The sequence below is a fragment of the Enhydra lutris genome, unplaced genomic scaffold (assembly GCF_002288905.1).
Source record: "Enhydra lutris kenyoni isolate GAN:26980312 unplaced genomic scaffold, ASM228890v2 scaffoldscaffold90, whole genome shotgun sequence".
Classification (NCBI taxonomy): Eukaryota; Metazoa; Chordata; class Mammalia; order Carnivora; family Mustelidae; genus Enhydra; species Enhydra lutris.
Genome location: NW_019154174.1, coordinates 540741 through 554434, shown reverse-complemented (window position 1 = coordinate 554434; position 13694 = coordinate 540741). Strand labels below are relative to the sequence as shown.

General features: G+C 50.5%; 1 protein-coding gene across 3 annotated transcripts in view; it reads left to right on the top strand.

Moving 5' to 3' along the window:
• LOC111162208 (protein kinase C beta) overlaps positions 1–13694 on the top strand; it is a 356652-nt gene that overhangs the window by 333165 nt on the left and 9793 nt on the right. The window lies entirely within an intron of this gene.

Below are 13694 nucleotides of genomic sequence, written 5' to 3'. Positions count from 1 at the left end.
CCAGGCTGATATTCTCTGCTGTGGCCAGGGGAACATGGCAAGGAGGGAAATCCCTCTTTTTTTTTTTTTTTTTTAAGATTTTATTTATTTATTTGAGAGAGAGATTGGATAGGAGGGGGTTGCACAGAGGAAGAGGGAGAAGCAGATTCCATGCTGAACGTGGAGCCCAATGCAGGGCTTAATCCGAGGCCCCCAGGATCATGACCTGAGCTGAAGGCAGACGCCCTAACCGACTAACCGACTCAGCCACTCAGGCGCCCCAGTGGGGAAAAATCTCTTAAAGAGGAAGACATTGGTTCTCATTTAGTCTGGGTGACGGGGGAGGACTATTCTGGGAACAGGTCACAGGCTCAGGAGCCTTAGAAGCCAGGCAGATCATGTAAAGAGGGGAGGGGGGTGGCTGGGGACAGGGGCAGACCGAGAGCTGGGTGCTTATCTCCAGCGGCATGGTTGCAGACCCTACTGACCGTTACTAATTATTGTAATACTGTTTTACATCATCCATAAGAACAGCGGCCTTTCTCCAAGCATCTTCTACAAGCCAAGCACTGGGCTGGCCTGGTCAGTCCTGCAGGAGGCAGGCTCCTCATACCCCCATCCTCATCAGGACTTTTGTATGTGATCTCTATCTTTTGGTGAATCAGCAACACATCTTTAAAAATTAAACACCGTTCAGGCCCGATTAAACACATCCACAAGTCATATGTGGCCCATGGACTCGGTGTATAGTCTTTGGGTAGTGATTGCTCAAAGTCAGATTGACATTTAACTGGTTCCTGTTAGTACTGGTTATTTACCCCTGCGTCCATTCCAACTGGGTAAATATTTTGGAACTTCCAGCTCAGCGATAATGAGTATAAAAGATCTAACCAGTGCCTGGCTCATAGAAGATACTCAGAAAAAAGTAGCTATTCTTATCCTAGATACTATAAAAATACCACAATAATTAGGAAGGATCAAGAAGATCCTCGACTGTTCTGCATTTGATAGGATTTTCAATCAGCCGATGTCTTGAATTCCCTCTCGTGGGTTTAACTTTGACTTTCAAAGTACAGTGATTGGACTGGGCTGTATTCTTCAAGACGTTCCACCACCAGCAATGAGGGAAAGCAGGCACAGCCCTTGCTCCCTGAGACTGAGCTAGAAATAATAATTATGGGGGTGCCTAAGTGGCTTAGTGGGTTAAGCGTCTGTCTTTGGCTCAGGTCATGATCCCAGGGTCCTGGGATCAAGCCCCGCATGGGGCTCCCTGCTCAGCGGGAAGCCTGCTTCTCCCTCTCCTCCCGACTTGTGCTCTCTCTTGCTATCTCTGCTGCTGCGTGCTCTCTCTCTCTTTCTCTCTCAAATAAATAAAATCTTAAAAGATAAAAGGAAAGAATAATCATGGATATACCTCCCCCTCTTTCGAGTCAACCTGCACATATGCCTTTGTAGCTGTGGACGCCGGCCTCAGAGTCCTCACCCCCTCTCAGAGATCTCCCATTTCCCCTTCCACACACATCCTGGAGGGCCCGAGGCAAGGGTGTGCAGAGTGCCATGGGCCTTGCGGGTGATTACAAGGCCTGCGTGCATCTGTCGGCGTTCCTGATTCACCCGTGCTATTAACTGGAGTGCAGCAGGCGAAAAATCATGGGCAAGAACAGAGGGTTCGATTCAAACATCAGTGAAGGGTGCTGTTACTGGAGGTTCAGACCATGAGCTTCAAGGCTGTTCTCGGTGCTGACTTTTATTATGACGAGGAGCCGATTGCAGGACACTCTTCCGAACCGCGGAGACCCACCAGCATTGGCGTGTTGTAATTTACCTGAGTAACTTGGCTACATGTGCATCTGATGGCATCCCTCTTGCTCAAAGCTTCCCTGCTGGCTCTCAGCTGCCCGCAGAATAATGCTGACTCTTCCGGAGCATGGGTGGTTTTTGGGGTCTTCCAGGGTCCAGCATCTGTCCCCTCCCCAGCTTCGGCTCCCGCCCTCCATGAGCAAGCAGTTCTGAATTTCTTCCAGTCACTCAGACACACAGGGTGTCCTCGTCCCTCCCCAGCTCTGTCCATGCACAGTGGAGCACCTGCGACGTCCATGCCCTTCCCCAGGCTACACCCGCCTCCAGCCCCCATCCCTCGCGGGGCCTTGCTCCTTCCCCCTCGCCGAGGCTCTTCCTGATTCCTGGGGATGGATCCCCCACTAGTGTCCCATCCACAAACTCATCACACTCTATTGTAATTGCTTGTTCGGTGCGATGTCTGTCTTCTCGACTAGATTGAAAGGTTGTGACTATCTTTGTCAGTGTTGACTCCCAGTGCTTAGCAGAAGGCTTCGCACTAGCAGGTACTTAATGAATTTTCCTGAATAAATGAACGAAACCATGAACGGCTGAAACATATGGGGCTGAGGCTCTGTGCAGAGAAACGTACGGGGTTCTTTAGGGCTGTGCCTCGGAGCAGGGTGTGTTTGTCTCCTGCATTCGTTTTCCCAGGTGCTGGGATGCTGCTGGGCCAGGGACGACGCTCGGCGTGGCTAGGGTCCCACGAGGAACGGCAGTCCCTGTCATGTTTGTTGTGCCATGCAGGAAGGTGAAGGCCATACTGATGGGCTACATGAGCCTCAGTACGGAGCGTGCTGGTGAATGTGGTGCAGGCCATGTGGCAGGCTGCTGTGGGTCAGTGTGCAGTGGGTGGGAGGTGCTGGTTGGTGTCCTAGCAGGCTCTGGCTGGGGCTGGGCGCGTGCTGGAGCGGTGGGTGGAAAAGCAATGTGTTCTGGTTCTGTCCCTTTGGGATGTTATCCGGAGCTCCAGGTCATCTCAGTAGCCAGTATTTATTGACATTAGGGACCCTCCCAGGTGTTGAAGACACAGAAGTAAAAATAATATAATTTCCTGCTCTCATGGAACTTATATTTTAGAGGGAGTGGGCAAGTAATAAACACAGAAATCAGCAAATATGTTAGAAGTAGACAAGCATTGTGGAGGAAACCAAAGCAGAGTTGGGGATGGGGAGAGCTGGGCTGGGGAGAGGTTGATTTTAAGCAGGGTGATTGGAAAGCCTCACTGACATTTCAGCAGAGATGGGAGGAAGGTGAGGGAGGGAGGGAGCTGTGTGAATATCTTGGGGGTGGAGAATGGTACGAGCCATAGCAAAGGTGCAAAGGCCCTGAGGCAGGACCTTGCCTGGCATTGGTCGAGGAAGAGCATAGAATCCAAGTGCTGAGCCTAGTGAGTGAGGGGGGGGGGGGAAGGTGGTGACATCAGTTAGGCCACAGGAGGGTCTTCGGCTTTTATTCCGTGCTAAGCTGGGCAGCCTTTGGAGGGCCCTGAGCAGAGAAATGACATGATCTGACTTCGGGTTTTAAAAGCATCACTCTGACTATTGTATGTGCAAGGGCGAGATCAGGAGACTGGTCTGAGGCTCCTGCAGCAATCCAGGCGGGAGGCAGCTGGCACTTGGACGGGATGGGGCTGCCGAGGGCCTCCATGCTATGTTTGTCTTGGCCTCCCTCACCCTCCCCGGTTCCTGGCAGGATGCTCAGTAATTACCCCAGGGGGCATGAAGGAATGGTTGAGGGAGAATCCCTTCAGACTGCCTGCCTAGCTGCTCCTCGAGTGGAATGTGGAAACAAGTTGCTGGTGGTGGCGAAAGGCAGGATGAATGAAAGAAATATGTTGTCCTGGAAGCTTCTGGAGATCCAAGGGCCGGCTTACAGGGCACAGAGCAGGGCGTGGCTGTACAGCGGGTTGTTCCCTCTCGTGTCCGTGTGAATTATAGAGCAGTGTGAATTATAGGGAGGTTCCTTGTGCTGAGGGTGACAGCCGGGATATCCCCTTGGTCTGGGCCAGCAGCTTGGAATTTGGCTGTGTTGTAACAGAGGGGGCACGGAGGCTACAGCAAGGGTGAGCGTGTTTGCTTGCAGAGTTGTGGTGTGTGGTGCACAGTAGAAGGTATGCGGGTGTAGTATGTTTAACTCAAAAGCCGTGATTGCAATTTGGGTGGCTTTCCCAGCCTATTAAGAATTCTGCCTTAGTGAAATCTGGCAGCGTCCCTAATGCCCACTGCAAAGCTTGCTGTGAAAACTAGGTAGAGGCACAAGCCTGGGGCTCCAGGCTCCAGCTGCCCCCCAGAGGGCAGTCCTTGGACCGGCTTCCCCAGCTGTCAGCAGAGATGTAGCAAATTGAGGAGTGAAGAGAAAAGTAACCAGGTCACAAGAACGCCCTGCTCCCTTACTGTCCACGGAGTCTTAATTACTGAAGGGTGTAGGCACAGCGACTGCCCGCCAGGGAACGTGGCTCTTTCTGTCCTATGGTAGGAGCGATCTGATGGACCGTTCCCTCTGGCCTGGGCTGGAGGAGTACAGCTCGTTGGGAGGCAGACCCCAAGAAGAGCCCCTTTTCCCCTCAGCCATTCATCCCGGGCGGCCATCCGGCAACAGCCGGACATGATCAGCCAGGCTCTCTGCCTCCTTCTGTTCCAGCCCCGAGGTTGGGCCTTACTGACTCCAGCCCCTCCCGTATGATCGAGTCTGATGCCCATCGCTTTCTCTGGTTGCCTGTGCGCCCCGTCACTTGACATAAAGCCCCATGCGGTTTGAGGCACCAGCACATCCACAAAGCTCGGGGATCTCGCAGGCTGAGAGAGGCAGAGCCCCCAGGCCCCATCCTACAGCACTACCCCTACCACTCTCATGTATTAGCATTTTCCAAAACACCGCATAGGTGATCTGGTCACACACTGAGGCCTGCATCCTCTGGGAGGTCTAGAAGCCAAACTGCTTTGGGAACTAAGTCTTGCTCACAGGCCTGGGTTTCTCGGTAATTCTGTCATCCAAAAACCTTGTTTACGTAGCCGAGGTCAGAAGCTTCAAGTACTGCTTTAATGAGCTTTACTTCTGTTCATGTGACATTCTTCTCCAGACCTAATTGCCCTTTCCGCCGTATGAGTAAGCATCTCCGAGTGTGTGTCTGAGTGTGGGTTTGATGTGCTGACATTTCTGAATCGAAGCCACAAAGTGTAACCTTTGTATGTTTGCGATTAAAACTCCAAAGGCAAAGCTTAGGAAAGGGGGCGAACTTTTTACTTGATATGATCTATTTAAGAACAGAACTTGGCTCCCCTAGGACGTACCAAGCGCTCAGGAGAACAATACCCTTTTGAAAATTGGGATTTGACATCATTCTTCTGAAACCCTTGCACGTCAGATATATTAGAGAAAATATTGAGTTCTTGTTGGTGCCAGGCAGTACCTCGTTTAATTCTCAAAACCACTGTATGAGGTAGGTATCACTGTCCCCGTATTACGGGTGAGGGGGCAGGGAGCCTGGAAAGGTGGGGACATTTGCCCCAGGTCCAGCAGCTAGCAGGTGGTGGAGCAGGGCCTTGAACCATGGACTCTGCAGTGCCTGAGATCCTCAGAAAGATTATTAGAGACATTTGGGAGCCCCTTTTCCAGTTCAAAACTGCAGTACTGGGAAGGAGCCTGGATACCACCATCTAATGGTATCTGTTACATAATAGAAAGAGACTAGAGATCCTTAACAATGCAAATGATTTAAAATTTATTTTAAAATATTGCAACAAACAAGAAGCATATTCACACCTTTTACACTTCACTGGCAGGATTTTAAAAGATGCAAATCTTGCTCGTTCCTTAAGGCTTTGATTTCGAGGCTGACAGAGACAGCAGCCGTTGAGTAACCTCTGGGAGCAGGGTACGGAGCTGCATCCTATCAGAGCCCCTCCAGGCGGGCTCATTAAGGAGTAGACGTCTCCTACTCCCCACTCGGTTCTGTTTGTTCTTTCTGCTATCCAGAGTGTGAAGTTTGCACAGATCCTCATCAAAATATTAGGTTACGTTCAGACCCTGACAAATAGCCAGGAGCTGTTTAGGACACAGAGCCCAGAGCCTGTCTGTTTCTCTCTCTTTCCTTCCCTCCGCCCCCCCCACAGATAACCTGTTTAAACTGCACATCAAACCAGGCTCCCTTTGGATGGTCGGAATTGGCAGACTCCTGGGCCAAGTGAAGTTCCTAGATCACTTGCCAAGTGCATGACTTTGAGCTGTCCCTCAGCACAGCAGCCAACAGGGTGAATTGGGAAGGGTAGATGATAAGGTCACGTGCTCGGGGAGAGCATAAAACTATTAGGACTTGTTTGGCAGTAACCACTGAAGAGAACAGAAGTCTAGAAGTGGGTATAGATACCGTCATTCTAGAAAGGAGCAAGCAGAGGCTCAGAGATTTGCTTCAGTGACTTACACAGGGAGTATAACAGAACCAGGACAAGAAGATGGACCCTCCATTAAATGGATGCAGAACTTTATTAATACGATGTACAACAGTAGCAATTAAATGGGTCAGGCATGTTCTATGAAATTAGTCGATTTTACTAGCGAACAGAACCCTCTGTCTACTTTGTATATCTCATTTCACCCTCACAACTACTCTGTGAAATAGATACTACTGTTAACTCCCTCGTATAGGTAAGGAAATAGGCTCAGAGAGGTTAAGTAACTTGCCCTTGGTGACACAGCCGGTAAGCCAAAGTGCCAATTTAATTTAAAGGTGTTCCTTCACCTCCAGAGCCCACATCCTTGGGTTTTACAGTGTTTCCTCTTTCACCTCCCAGACACAGCGGCACAGATGTGGGATTTGAACTGGAGTTGGTCCAATCCTGAGTCTGAACACTTCTCTGGGGGATGGGCTCTATTGAGCGAATATAGATGAAGTCCAACTTCTTGGATTCTGCCATGAACTCTGCTCAGATTGTACTACTTATCACAGTGCCCCAGAAAGGTACTTACCAAAGGGTCAAACTTGAGAAGATGAGCAAATGGATTCAGGGAGACTGGGTCAAACACGGAGAATATGGGCTTAGAATTGAACAGACCCAAATGCAAATGCCAGCTTTGCTGTCCAGCAGCAAAGAACTTGACCCTTCTCGGCCTCCCCAGACACAGGCTCCAATCTCAGCCTGGTCCCCTAAAGAAGTCCCCAAACCTCTTCTCTGAAGATCTCCCTTCTAAAGTGTCCATCCCCTTGGTCTCAGCTGATAATCTTATCTGTTAAGTTATGGGAGAAACTGAGGACCATGGGTGCCCACGATGGATAGCCTTCAACTTCCTGCACCCTCCCTGCGCCTGCGTAGTCATCTTGACCTCGACCTTCTCCCCTCTGTGCATCAGCAAACAGGTGTCCTCCCCAGTGGAAGACTTCCCCTTCCCTCCTGCACTAAACCCCCATTCCCCACGCCTTTGCACATCTCTGTCCACTCTGTGCCCTACAGCTTCTCTCAATATTAATTAGAACTCCTGTGATTAGGGGCGCCTATGTGGTTCAGTAAGTTAACAGTCTGTCTTGGTCTTGGGTCATGATCCCGGGGTCCGGGGATCAAGTTCCTCATCGGGCTCCCTGCTCAGTGGGGAGTCTGCTTCTCCCTCTCTCTCTGCTGCATGTCCCTGCTCTCACGTTCTATCTTAAAACAAACAAAACAAAACAAAACAAAAAAACAGCTCCGTCAGAGCCCAACTCAAACTGACTTTTAAACAACAGCAAGAGAACTCCGGTAGTTACCTGTGGCTGTATCCCGGGTCTCAGACAAAGTCAGAAGGAATCCATCTCCCTATGCCCCCTGCAATAGCTTTCCTCTCTGTTGACTTCATTCTTCATTCTCAGAAAGCGTTCCTCAGTTCATCTCAATCTCATCTCCAGAGTTCATCTCATAATCTTCTGCCCCCTCCTGCCCCCCACCAAAGAGCTTCTTTTTCCCAAAATTCCCACCAGCCCAGAATTCAGGCTCATTGGAAGCTACGGGGCCACATGCCCATTGCTAAAGCAATCGCCATGCCTTGGAATGAGGCCTGGCCCCTTTCACGTCTGACATCCAGAGAGAGGAGAAGGGGCAGGTCCTCTAAGAAAAGTCAAGCCTCGATGCCCAGAAAAAGAGGGAGTGCTTGCTCGGTACACAAGACCCGTAGATGTCCGCCCCAACTCCGGGTTTATCCTCCTGGGCACATAAACGTGCTAAGTCTTTCTCCTCTTAAAAACCCCTTCCCTCAAACCTGCGTCCACTTGCTACAATCGGTTCTTTCTTCGACTTGGTGCAATCTGGCCTCTGCCCCCACCACTCCTTGTTGACATTTGTCTCATGGAGTCGTCGTCCGTAACTGCAGGGTGACCTCCTCCTGCAGACTTGTCTTCTCTTTTTTGACCTCGTGGTATTATTTGGTATTCTGATCTTCCCTCCTTTAAAAACAAAACAAAAAAACCTGAAAGGGTGAAACAGGCAAGCAACGTCAAAAACTACACAATAAAGTTAAGTCCCCTCCCCTCCCCTCCCCTCCCTCTCGGCCCTCAGCTAGGTTCTCCTTTCCAGAGCCACTCAGGGCTGCTTAGTTCTGGCGGGACCCTCTAGACGGGCCGTGTACAAACACAGAAATACCCCACATCACACAAGGAGGCTTGCCCACCGTGTCCGATTTCTGTGCCTTCCGTCTGGCGGACTGTTTTCTATCAGTACATTGAGATCTGCTTCATTCTTTCATAGCTTCCTGGTTTCCTCTGTATATGTCTGTAGGATAAAATCAGAGTCCCCCCTCCATTCTTTTACACCCCTCTTCCTTCTCATTTATATGGCACTGAGCTCACGGATTGTCCAGAAATACCAACTCCGTGAAAACCCCAGTGCCATGATGTCGAGACGTGTGCGTGACCCAGAAAGGGAAAGAAGAACGTTCATTTTTTATTTACAAGTGCAGTTTCTTAAAAACAACCACAACAGCGTCCCCCGCCCCTGTGAGGTATGAATAACAACTCAGAGGTGGTTATGTGAATCTGCATTAAAATGTCTTTACAAAGGGCGCTGGGGTGGCTCAGTCAGTTGAGCATGGGTCTCTTGATTTCCACTGGGATCATGGAATCGAACCCCCGTGTGGGGTTCTGGGCTCAGCAGGGAGTCAGCTGGAGATTGTCTCTCTCCCTCTGCCCTTCCTCCCACTCATTCTCTCTCTCAAATAAATCTTTAAAACAAAAAACGTATTTCCAAGGCAGGGAGGCTAGGGAGGTAGGGGGGTAGAAATGTGTCCCGTTGGTCCCCAAGTGCACATCTGTCCCTCCCTTCTAACAGGGAGCCTCAGGTAGGGCCTGACATCACCTTGAGGCTCCCTCCCTTATCCCACCAGTCTTGGCGGGAAAAATTTCAGTCTGTTATGTTTTAAATATCTGTACCTGTCTGGGCAATATCCCAGGAAGGCTTGGGGTGTGGCAAGGCCCGCAGGACCCATCTGTAGCCAGGGGACGGCCACAGCCATCAGACTATCTCCCTGGACAGAGCTGGCTCTGTCAGCATCCCAACGGTGACTACTGCACCATTTTATCTGCAGATTTTATCAAGTCATCCTACCGCACATTACAGGGCAGGTTCATCTGACCTCACAAAGAGTGGTTTAGGGAATTTAGCTCACCTGCTTAAAGGTTGTATAGCTGGGGATGGATGGTGCTGGGAGAGGTACCCAGGTGAGCGTGGACGTTCAAGCCACATGATCTGATGTGATTCCTAAGGCAACGAGATGTAGTTAGAAAGCCTGTGATCTTTGGAATCCAGCAGATCCAACTCTGAATCTCCACTCCCCTCCTTGACCCTTCCATGGCCCTGACCCAGTTTTTAACTTTCCAGATTATCTGCTGGGTGGAGATAATCCTTTTCCTGCCTGTCTCTCAAACCTGGGAGAATCAAAGTTGTAAAAACATAAGCAAATAAGGGGGGTGATTGTTATCTGAGGATGAGTTTCTTTGAAACCAGCAACGTGGGTTTAGGATGAATGGTGAGGAACAGATAAGAAAAATACGACACTTTGTTCACACGGATATATTTCATCTAGTTTCTTCAAAGCCAGCTGCAGAACAAAGGAATGATTCTATACTTTGTTTAAAGAGTAGCAAACATCCCTCCATCTATTCTCCCTGCCATCCAGGACACACACCAAAATGTTACATAATGAAGGTACCGAGGTGGTGAGATAACAGAGGGCTTGGTTGTTGATTTTCCTGGGTACTTTCAAACGACTTGTTTCGGCAACACATATACAAGCCTGGCGGAAGAATCTAGATCATTGTCATATCTGGGATCAGATCCTAGTCAGGTACTTAAATGTGCTAAACCCATTCCTTCTGCAGCAGAGACATCATGGATTAAAGGAGATAATCCTCGAGAAGCACATAACACTGTGTCTGGCTAATAATATGCACTTAATACACACGGTCATCCGTACACCCTGCAATACTGAGTGCCTACTGTGTACCAGTGCCTACTGTGTGCCAGAGCCTGTCCTGAGTCCCGGGAAGGCTGTGGAGTGACTTCCGCTGTTGTGGGACTTATGGTCTAGATGGGACTCTAGTTCAGCAACAGTGAAGCAAAGAAATAAACATGTTATTAGATCGGGCTCTTTGGATGGTTTACTTACTGTGCACGAAGGGAGCAGGCTGTTCTGAGGGAGAATAACAGGAGGGGAGGATTACTTTGTCTGGAGGTGATCCCGGATAGCTTCTCTGAGAAGATGGTATTTAGACCGAAATCTGGAGGAAAACAAGGCATGGCATCTTATTTTAAGATAAAACAAACAAAACATGAAACTTGCTACCCAGCAGGCCCCCTCTCTTGCTGACTTCCTTCTAACTGAACAGACACAGGAGATCAAATGCCCTGATTGTAAGGACTCTTGACCTAGTCACAGAAAAGGGAGCTTTTGTCTCTCTTTTCTTTTCCTACTGCACGTTGTCTGACTGTGCTCCAGAGAAACACCTTTGAAACATTTTTCAGAATGATCCATCATGGGACACCTGGGGGGCTCAGTCAGTTAAGCATCTGCCTTTGGCTCGGGGTCATGATCCCAGGGTCCTGGGATCAAGCCCTGCGTCAGGCTCCCTGCGCAACAGGGAGTCTGCTTCTCCCACTGCCTGCCACTCCCTCTGTTCAAGCTCTCAAATAAAATCTTTTTAAAAATAAATAAAACATCTTTATTGACGAGAGAGAGAAGGAGTGGGGGCAAGAGGGATAAGCAGACTCCCCGCTGAGCAGGGAGACCAACATGGAACTTGATCCCAGGATCTGAGCCAAAGGCAGACGCTTAACTGACTGAGCAATCCAGGCAGCCCAAGAGAAAGACTCTTTTATCTTTTTACCTTTTCTGTGGGGTTCAGGTATATTTTCACTGTGACCTTCTAGGTTGGGTTCCCAAAGATGCCCTGCTGACAGAGGCAAGGCAGGAAGCTCCCCTGTGCCATGAGCCTCCCCCCATCAAGCCTGGCTAAGCAGTATGGGCTGAGCTCTTGTCCTCTTCTCCAGCATCTTGCTCTGTCCCCACCATCTTTTCACCTCCTCGTATTCCCTGGACAATATCCTTCCTTCCTCCAAAGAAGCAGTGTCTTTCTTTCTGGTTGCACTCAGCTTAGATGACACCTCCTCCAGGAAGTCTTCCTGGCTCTTCTTAGGTTCCTCACTTCTGTACTCTGTGGCCCCAGTGGTAGCATGGTACCATGCAGAGGCCTGTGTGTGCATCCTTCTCCTCTGCTAAACCGCAAGCTCCAAGACGACCAGGACAGGGACCCTCTTGTGTGTCATCATAGTCTCAGTGCCCAGTACACCACGGGGCAGGAGAAGCACCTTAGCACCCAAATAGCAATAGCTCCGTCATGTAAAGTAGCTTTTCGGGGTGGGGGGGGGTTCTTATTTTTTAAAAGTCTGATATTTAGATTTTCAAAAACACAATCAAGCAGAAAGGTAAAGGAGAAAACGAAGCAATCTATAACTCGTCCCATCCTGATAAGCCCGTATACGATCCGCAGGACCTGTGAGCGCACACATTTGTACGCATAATTTATAGCAGGGGAACACACCATACGCCGTTGGCAATTGTATGTGACTATGTCACTATTCTCCTAAATCTCCTTTTCATTTTTAAAAGTGTTTTGCATGATACTACATCAGAGCGATGTAGGATTTAACTTTTTTCCCTATTGGTGGATAGTTGATGTCAACTTCTTTGCCCCCTCTCGAACAATTTTTTTGATGAACATCTGTATCTTGGGGGGTTAAACCCAGGAGTATAGAGGAGGGGTCCAGGGAAAGGCTCCTGGAGGAAGCGACATCTGTCTGGAGACCAGCGGGATGCACAGGCAATGCCCCGGTGGGGGCTGGGCGTGGAGGGATAGGGTGGGAGGCAGCTGTTCCTGGAGGAGGAGGCAGTTCATTGCAAAGGCTGGGAGGTGACAGAGTGCCTAAGCCTCCTGGGACTCCCAGGGACCCGAGTACAGCTGGAGGGTGTTTTGGGGGTGGGGGAGTGGGTAGCAAGGGGCCAGTGACCAGGTCCCCAGGGCCAAGTCCGAAGGGGCCCGGTGAGCCATGCTAAGGAGCGTGTTCCCGGGCAACGGGGAGCACTGCAGAGAAGTGACATAGCCAGGTTGGCGTGTGAAAGAGCCCCATGGCTGCTGTGACTAAGCCAGCTCCACATTCGACAGCTAGACTCGGAGCTGTTATTAACACAATGAAACAGAAATTAGAAGAGAAGAAGGGGGAGAAAAAAAAATAAAGAGCTCACATGTAACAGCTCACAGATAAGCTTTTCAAACTGTCTAGGTTCTCAGAATCGGAGGCGCAATTGAACAAGTCAAAACCCTCACTCCCCTCTCCCGCACCCGGAGAAGAGGTGCTTTGTGGTTTCAGTAACCAGGCAAAAGCAAGCGAGCGGGCACCGAGTGGGTGTGGGTCCCTGTCGCTGTTGCGGGAGCTCTGGTGGTATTCCCTGATGACAAGGGGAGTGGGGGGTTTCTTTCAAGAGCTCAGGGAGGTATCGGCCCCCACTCAGGACCACCAGAGAAGCAGGTGTGGTCCTCGCGGTGTATGTGTCGCTCGCTCGATCCCAGCCGCAGAGCTGCCCTGTTCTCCAAGGACACCACAGGCGCAGAGCTGATCTGGGCTGTGCCTCCCAAGGGCTGACATCTCCATTTAGGGAGCGCTCCTGAAGCTAATGGGCAGTGACAGCTCCATTTGAAAAACACGGAAACACTTAGGGAGGCTGTGATCTGCCAGCCCCGCGTAAGCTGCTTATTAGCAAGGAAATCACGCTCCCCGTTGCATTGTGCCCCCTTGGTTAACCCCTGCGTTTGCATCTCCTCCCTGCTATCTCACTTAAAGATTTCATTGTTCTCGGAGGCGGGGTAGGGGGTGAGGGGAGGGGGAGAGGCTCGGAGCTGCCAGGAGCCGTTTCTCTCTCTCCTATCACAGCCCCTGGGGAGGCCCCGGCCAAGCTGCAGCCTTCTGGTGTGCATTGGAAATTGATGGTTTTTTAAAGAAAAATGCCCCCTGAAGACTCCAGGTCTCCACTCACATGCTTTCCATGCTGGCTGGTTTGGGTCCCAGCACACAGGCCAAAGAGGAACACGCACAGGTGTGCCTTACACTGTTCTTGCTCAGTCCCACCCACCGGTCCCTGGCTCCGGCCGCTCCGGTTGGCGTCCACCCCTGCCCTTCTGCCCCTTGGCCCTGTTCCCCATCTCTCTGCTCTGGATGGTGACAGCCGGCTTCTACCTTCCCTGGCGCCTCTGCCATCAGTCTAGCTGCCGGCCCTCTTCGGTCCCCACACCCTCGACATCCCCACTGGACACTCAGACCTATCAAACAGGAAAGCAAGTGTCCAATGGCCCCCTGAGGGCTCTC